The sequence below is a fragment of the Miscanthus floridulus genome, chromosome 7 (assembly GCF_019320115.1).
Source record: "Miscanthus floridulus cultivar M001 chromosome 7, ASM1932011v1, whole genome shotgun sequence".
Lineage (NCBI taxonomy): Eukaryota > Viridiplantae > Streptophyta > Magnoliopsida > Poales > Poaceae > Miscanthus > Miscanthus floridulus.
This window is the reverse complement of record NC_089586.1, coordinates 57,349,431-57,357,824: the sequence shown is the minus strand read 5'-3', so window position 1 is coordinate 57,357,824 and position 8,394 is coordinate 57,349,431.

Here is an 8,394-nt window from a genome sequence, read left to right as displayed (position 1 = left end):
CGCCATCCTCCAACCGCCATTGTCTCTCCTCCCACTCCAAATCCTAGCCCTATGGCCATCCTCTCCACTCTCCAGCCACCCTACTCTGGACCCTAGCACCATCGGCATAGCAACTTGACTCATCAATCTCCACTCTCCGACTGCACCCACTCTTATACCTTTCTGAACCCTAGCCGGAGCCAAATCCCCTTCGATTCGTCGATAGCAGGTCTGCCAAGCCAGAGCCAGATCTGGTACCCCTATCTCGGCACCTATCGATGGCTATATAGGTTGGATCCGGATCCCCTACCTCTGCACCTATCATGACTGGCTAGATTCGAACCCTAGCTAGAGCTGGATCTGGTACCCCTTCGTCAACACCGATCGCGCCAGTTCCGCGACCATGATGATAAGACCGCAGTGCCGATGACGAAGCCTAGCTAGAGTACATGGAGGAAGAGGTACCCAAATTCCTTTTATGATAGTGTGTTGTATTCTAGTGGTTGAACCTAGGATATGTAGATAGCGATAGGGTTACATATTTCCTATAGTGAGTGTAGATGACATGTGCTTTATTGGATTAATGACTTTCGTATAAGTTGTAGTTACTAGTTAGGCGCTTATTTGCAAACTCTTGCTCTATTATGTTGACATTGGGTAGAAGCTTTAGTTAATAAATACCTTTTGTAATCTAGATGAACAGCCACTAAATGCTTTTGAATGAGAGTGGGAGGCACAAATCGCAAAGAATCATAGGAAGATGGAAGAACCAGGGGAGGTAGTTAAGGGATTTGGTGATACAGATGAAACATATTCAGATTTACAAGATGAGCCAATGGCCCTTACAGTTGAGGTGCTTGTTCTATATTGTATTGAGTTTGGATGGGGGCGCAGATAGCAATGCAATGCTTTCCTATCTAGATAGCAATGCAATTTGTACATGCTTGCCGCTTAAATTTGTTTCTCCAATTTTAGCGTCCGGTTCAAGGAAGCCATAGAGGAGGCTCTCCTAGTAGGACAAAAGGCAGTGCTGATATCAGTCCTAGAGGAAGGTAGTCCAAGAGAGTGAAGTCAACACGACCAGGAGAGTTGACTCATGGATCTAATAAGAAGAAGCAAAACCATGCAAAAGTGAAGTACCACTAGGCTACAGGATCTCACTCCTATGTTGTATAGTTGCAATCATTTGTAAGTGATGATTGTGTTTTATTATTACTCTAGCCTTTGTATAAGCAGAAACTCATGTGCACTATTAATAGAAGCAATAGTGGTAGGAGCCAATTTGGCATCATCATTTAATTTTGAAGTTGCAATTTTACACCAATCAATATGGTACTTGTGCATTGTACTTATGTAATCCATATCTATAACATATTGTTTACTACTTGAATTTTGCAGTATGTAATACATATCAGTACCTATGTGTTGTGCTTATGTAATCCATATCAATATGAAATCTGTGTTACTTGTTTTAAACTAATCTCTTGGGTTTTCAATTAAAGTCCTCTTCCACTATCTATAACCTAACGTTTACTGCTTGAATTTCATAGGAAGCTATGGAAACTATGTGAGCAGAACCTATTGCTAATGGGCATGAACCAATGACTAGTGCTAATGTTGTTCCCAAGGTTCTTTGCCTCTCCTAGGGCCAGGTCCACTCCCAGGTCAGCGGCAACACCCTTTTTTTTGAAGAATGCTAATATCCCGACAAGCTCCACCAGAACAGAGACATCGGCAGAGAGAATGCTTCGGGAATAGCTTGTTGTTGAATAGGAAAGTTCCACTAGCCTAGTCAAACAAGTGGATGAACTGAAGAGGATGACAGAAAAGGCTAAAAGAGAGTTTGAGGAGTTCAAGATACAGCAACAAGAGGGGTACAATAAGCTATGTGACTATATCATACGCTTCAGCTCTTCTTCTGGTAACTCTCAGTCGTCAACTCTGCTGGCTTGATGCAATGAACATTTGTGGTTTGATGTGTGTACTCATGTGCTGGTTTGATGTGGTGAAATTGTTAGTGGGTTGCTTCTGATGTGTAAACAGTAATTTGTTGTATTTGAGTGTCATGCTGAATAATTATGTAGGCATTCATCAAATCCTTGCAGCAGTGACAATCTCAAATTACTTTTATGATGAATTGATTATTGAGCATGTGGTAGAACCTAGGTAGGCCACGTGATCAGACACATGGACGAACCAGTGCATGATGTGTAAAATAGCCATGGCACGACATGTGGCTAATAAAAATCCAACACGTGGAAGGAAGTCGTCAAGCCACGTGGCTAAATAAAAAATGAAACGTGGACAGACAACACTGTGACACGTGGTAGAATAAGAAACGGCCATGTGGACCAATAAAAATATAAGACACATGGTCCAATAAAGAAGTGACACATGACCCAACCGCAACACGACACGTGTGCCAATAGAAAACTAACATGTGGAACAACAGGGGCCTGACACGTGGTCCAGTAAGAACCTAAAATGTGCAAGAACCAGAGATGGCCACTATTGGTATTTATTAACACAAATAGAATATGGAGGATTCTGCAAGCGCACAGAATACCTTTATAGCATTTTACCGGGAGTATTCTAGGTGTCATTATTTATATTTTACCACAGGGAAACAATGGAGTAAAGACTATTGAATATCAAACGAGTATCTATCAGTCAAAATACCATCATAGCATGAGTAAGGGGTAAAGGTAATGATAGGAATTAATCATAATGACACTCAGGGGATAGATCATTAAGATAATGCAAACTAGTTCCCTCAGGAGAACAAAGGATGAGGTAGATTCCTATAATATTCTTATTATAGGATCAAAGTGTATATATACCTGACTATAGTTAAGACTCACTCTACTATTGTGCACTTTGGGATGCCGCTCAGATGGTAGAGCACCGCAAAGGATAACTCTACTGACGTGACTATGGTCCTACAATTTAAGAACCTGCTCAATTTGGTGTGGACTACAAAGGATAGATGGGGCTGTCACCTCCCGCTGCTACCACACAACTAGAGAACAGGGTATACTCATAGGTAGAGCATCATATAAGCACCATGCTTACACAAGACTCGGCTACTTAGCCCAACTATGGTAAACTAGCAAGCTAAGCGCTCTATGAACCCGCGCACAAAAGTATTGATAATCTCAACTAAGCAAGATACATATTAAAAGTAAGCATAGCCATGTAGATAGCAATATGATGAATTGATAATAAGTCTCACAAGATGTAGAAGTGAAAATACAAGGCTTTGCCGAGCCTCCAAGACTAGATCCAGAACTTGAGCATGAGACCAACTCGACCCTCACTCCTGAGCTACTAATCTACTACACTAGAGAGTTCTAGACCTAATCCTCCTGGTGTGTGTTGATCTAAATGAGAGATATGAATTAGCATTTTAGGATATCTCTAGGGAGAGGGTTAGGGGCAGCTATATATAGGGGGTAGCATCAATTATGAGCCCTCGGATCAAACCGATTTGAAAGAATGGCGTAAATACAAACCCTAAGGCGGTGGAGAACCGACATTCGAACGAGGGGCTAATAGGTGGGCCCACAGTTTAGCTAGACTATAGGTGGGGCTGGCCAGCCCCACCTAGCAGCCACCTGCACTTCGGTGGTTTGCCTTCTAGAGTCTTCTGAAGTTGTTTCCGCCGTGGATAATTGCGATTTTATATGACGATTGGGTCCACCTTGATGATTTTCTTATTAAATCCTCCTACAAACATAGATTCACCAAAACTCGTGGAATTTATTAGTTTAAACCCCTACACCCATATTTGGCGATGGAATTAAGTACATATGCAGGATATGTTAACGGTTTATGATTGATGTTAACGACCGTCAACAACCACGTTCTGCAATAAGAAGGTGACACATACCCGAACCATCTCCAATGGAACCAGCTATAGCAAGTACACGTGGAAAGCATCTCCAACGGAAGCAACTGCCAGCGTGGTTGCCCCCTACCACACATGCCAAAATAGTTCTACAATGGTCTTTTTCATCATAGATCTATCCAATTCTATGATGAATTTCTAGAATCATCATGGAAGTTCAAGTATGATGTGACTTCTATGATGAACCATTTTCCGTCATAAAACTTAAATTATGACCAATTTGGCTCCTTCAGTGACGAAAGTTGATCGTCATAGAAGTGGATATTCCTAGTAGTGACGCCACACCTTACCGCAACGTGGGCATAAGACCATGATGCCAACCACGCTAGACATGCACCAGAAGACGATGTAGCTTGCAAGCCAAGTTAGCTAGGCCCCTCCCTCAGGCTCATGACCCCTTGGTTGAGAGAACCTTCTTCTTTGTACATGCCCTAGCCCTGAACTCTATATAAGGGCAGCCAAGGCATCCATCCGAACATCATCTTCACATTCTTCACAACCTCTGTACTATAGAAGCTTCCCTTTAGGCAGTTCATCTTCTAGCTCTAGCTCTCCTATCTCTTCCACCATTCTTGCACCCCCCCATTGTAAGAACTTTAGAGCATTCAAGTGAGGAACACACACTCAATCATCTCTGAGACTAGACGTAGGGCTCTGGACTAAACCAGTATAAATCCTCATGTCTTTTGGATGCTACCATCATTTTCCTGGAGCAGCGCGACAATCGTATAAATTTGCTAGTCTAGTTTATGAAACACCGATAATAAGTGTTGGAAACTTGGTAGAGTTAACACATTTGCAAAAGGGATGAAAAGGAGAAGTAAAGGGGGTTCACTGCATGTGACCGGACACTAGTGACATGGGCATCGGCCAGGGTGGCTGGTTGCACCAGATGCTGGCTCCAGGTGCGACCGGATGCGCTTGGTGCACTATTCATTTACTAGAAACATGAGCAAAGGAGCACCAAACGCTGAGGTGAGTCCGATCAGGGGTGACCGGACGTGTCCGGTCGTGAAAAACATGTTCTAGAACCTCTCTGTTCCACACCAGACTCTGATGAGTGTTGTGTTTGGTCACTGCACTAGACACTGAATGAGGGCATGCGCAGCAAGCCGTTGGGCACCAATGGCTAATTTTAAATGGTCATTTGATGACACGCTGACACGTGGTGCTCTGGACACTGACCTCAGTGTTCGGTCAAGTGCTGGAGCATCCGGTCTGGACGTAGACAGCCCATTAAGTGGCCAACAGGTATGTGATGCTTGGGGCCTCTATAAAAGGGACTTGGTCGGCTCTAGTTCACTCTCTTGGACATTTTGATCATTGATACATCCTTGTGAGCTAAGCAAAACACCTCCCACTCATCTTATTCATTGATTCATCATGCATGAGAGATTAGGAGTGATTCTAGTGCATCTGCTTTGGTTTGAGCATCTAGTGGCACTAGTGATCATGTGAGCTATAGGATTGCTTGTTACTCTTGGTGGTTGCCGCTACATAGATGGCTTAGGAGCAGCAGTGATCGTTGAGCAGAGATTGGTGATTGTCTTTGGCTCCGATCGGTGATATTGTGAGGGGTTCTTGGGCTTATTCCCTGGTGGATCGCCAAAAGCCACTCTAGTGGATTGCTTGTGACATTAAGCGCCCTCATGTTTTGTAGGTTCTTAAGGCACTCTTATGTAGGGCTTGGCTTGTGTATGCCTATTAGTTTGCGAACCACCAACTGAATCGGTCATCACAACAAGGACGTAGCTTGTCGGCAAGCAAGTGAACCTCGGGATAAATCTTGTGTCAATTGGACTTCATTATTATTGATTTATCTCTTGTCGGCTTGGTATACTCCTCCACTACCTTTGTATTTACTTTCATAATTATCTTGAGTAGAGGTAGTGTTGCTTAGTTAGTTGTTTAGCTAACTAGTTAGTTGAGTAGCTTGTTTAGTTGTGGTAGTTGTTTTAGTTAACTAGCTAGCTCAACTAGTTTAGCAACAGTGACTTAGCCAATTGTGTGCTATAGAGATCATAATTACTAGCATATTGGTAGGTGACTTGCCATTTTTAGTAGGCTAGAGCAAAACGCAATTAATGCCTTATTGTTGTCTAGCAATTTGCTCTAGTGCATTGTAGAATTTTTTAATTAGTCTATTCATCCCCCTCTAGCCATTTAGGACCTTTTAGAGCAGCATGCTGAGTACTTAATGGTGAGTTGCTAATCGTGTGGATTTAGCTCGAGATGTAGCATGGGGTAACTCACGGAAAAGTACCTTTGGCTCATTGTTGTACCATTCATAGGCTAGAGAGCCACATTAAGGAAATGTTGGAACCTCGAGGCAACACTTACTTAGGCATGAGCATGGAGGTTCATCCTTGGTGTGGGTATAGTTATGCACCTCTGTAGAATTTTCTTCTGATGAGGACATCACCTGCCCGGATACAACCACATTAGCAACTTTTGATTCACATAAATACATACATGGATCAAAAAGAGTGTTAAAGACACATGGAAGGCATAGAGGACCAAAGAAGTTGATTGGGGGCCAAGTATAAGTATTCCCAATGTCCTTCACTAGCATACCACGTCACTTTTGGCCCAAGGAAAGAAAGAGATCAAATCCAACATGTTTTGGGGCTGGACTCAGACTACAACACTGCGCCAACTTGCGATGATCGCCACAACCTCATCCGGACTCCATTTTTGGCATTCAAGTACTCCATGGAATCCTTATGAAGTCTATTTTCATATGGATTTGGACTCATGTCTATATCTTGCCTGAGGTGGCCGCAATGATCAAATTACTATCGAGAGGTTTTTCTATCAAAGGTGCTATGTCGCCTTATTTTAGCCGATGGGCCTTGTATCAAGTCGGGTCCAATAAGGATGTGTCCTAGGGTTGGAGCACGACACCAGGACCCCCTGGTCATCCTCCTAGGTATTAATAAGGATTAGAGCCACCACAAATAGATTAGGTTTTGTTTTATTAAAAGTTTAGCCATTGCTACTTCCTTGTAGACGCGTGTGTTGACTAGACCATCCATTCTACTTGATTCAGAACCACAACTTTGTGAGTTTAGATTGGTTTTTCATCTCCATATTTGCAATTGATTTGCTTATTCTACTTGTTCTTGCTTATTCCTCGATTACTTGCAGGAATTACCCTAGTGGTTTGGTTGATCGTGCTCCACAAGATCACGACAGCCATTGGAGGTGGTGTATCGGTTGCTAAGGCGCAGCATCCTTGGATGGTTGTAGTCGGGTCATGAACACCATCTCCATCCCCAAATCGAGTTATCCACCTTCTCTCATCAAAAGATCGGGATTCATCCTAGCGGATTCATATCAGTTGGTATCAGAGCAAGGTTTATCGGTGAGAGACTTTGAATCCTTCGCTGTTTTTAATTTTTCCTACAGTCCAAAAAAGCTAAAAAAATAGTAGATTAGTTTACCCACAATCCTATAAACCCTTTGAGCCTTTGCTAGCACTACTTAGTTAAGGCAGTTTTTGGTTGCATCGATTGTGTCGAGTTGCTGGTCTTAGTGTCTATTCCTTTAGAGTTTTGAGTTCTATCATGTTTTGGTCACCATGAGATCCACCATCACCATATACATCTTTGCTTCATTTTTGCCACCACGGATCCATATGATGTCTGATTTGAGAGTTTAAATACAATCTAGAAAGATAAAGTTGACTTCTTTCCAATGCATCTGACCATTAAGAAAATTTCATTCTAAGTGCTCCACAATCTTTCTAGAGATTTCCACATCTGCTATAATAACAAGAGTTGTTAAATATGAATTCAAAGGGGTTATGTGCAATAGCCTTATTGTTTGGGTTGTCATAGTACCAAACAAAATATTTAGGGCCTAGTGAAAAAAGAAGAAGAAAAAAGACAAGAGAAGGAGAAGAAGAAAGAAGGGGTTGAATCTGTTATTTTCTTCATGTTGTGCTAGTTGCTCTTTTTTAGTGACTACCTTTGTGCCTAGGCTCGTGTCTCTAGCATGGTCTAGCCTAGGACTATCATAGTACCACCATTGAATGATTATTTAGCATTACTTTTGTGACTAACATGGTGCTAGTACTTCCTTGCTTCAGCCCACCTACAGCTCCACATATTTTGACTACAAGCTTTTTTTGTTGTTGCGGCATCGATACACTTCGCTCCATGATTGTAGACTTGTTGGTTGTCGTCACCTTCTGTTTGGATTGGTAAGAACTTGTAAGGGCTTGTTTTAACAAGTTGAGTTTGAGAGAATTACAACCGACACATCCTAGTTGTTGATAGGAGGATACATATTATTTTTGTATTTCTTGTTTTCTAGTAATCATGGTAGGTGATACGGAGATTTTTGAGCTGTTGAAACTAGACCCTTATATTCAAGATGTCATTCAATACTTGTCGTTATACTGATGGTAAGTTTGATCCTCAAGCTTACATTGATTGGGAGCTAAAAGTAGATAATGAATTTGATGAGCATGACCTGTCTGAGAAACAAAAGATTTGTATTGCCTC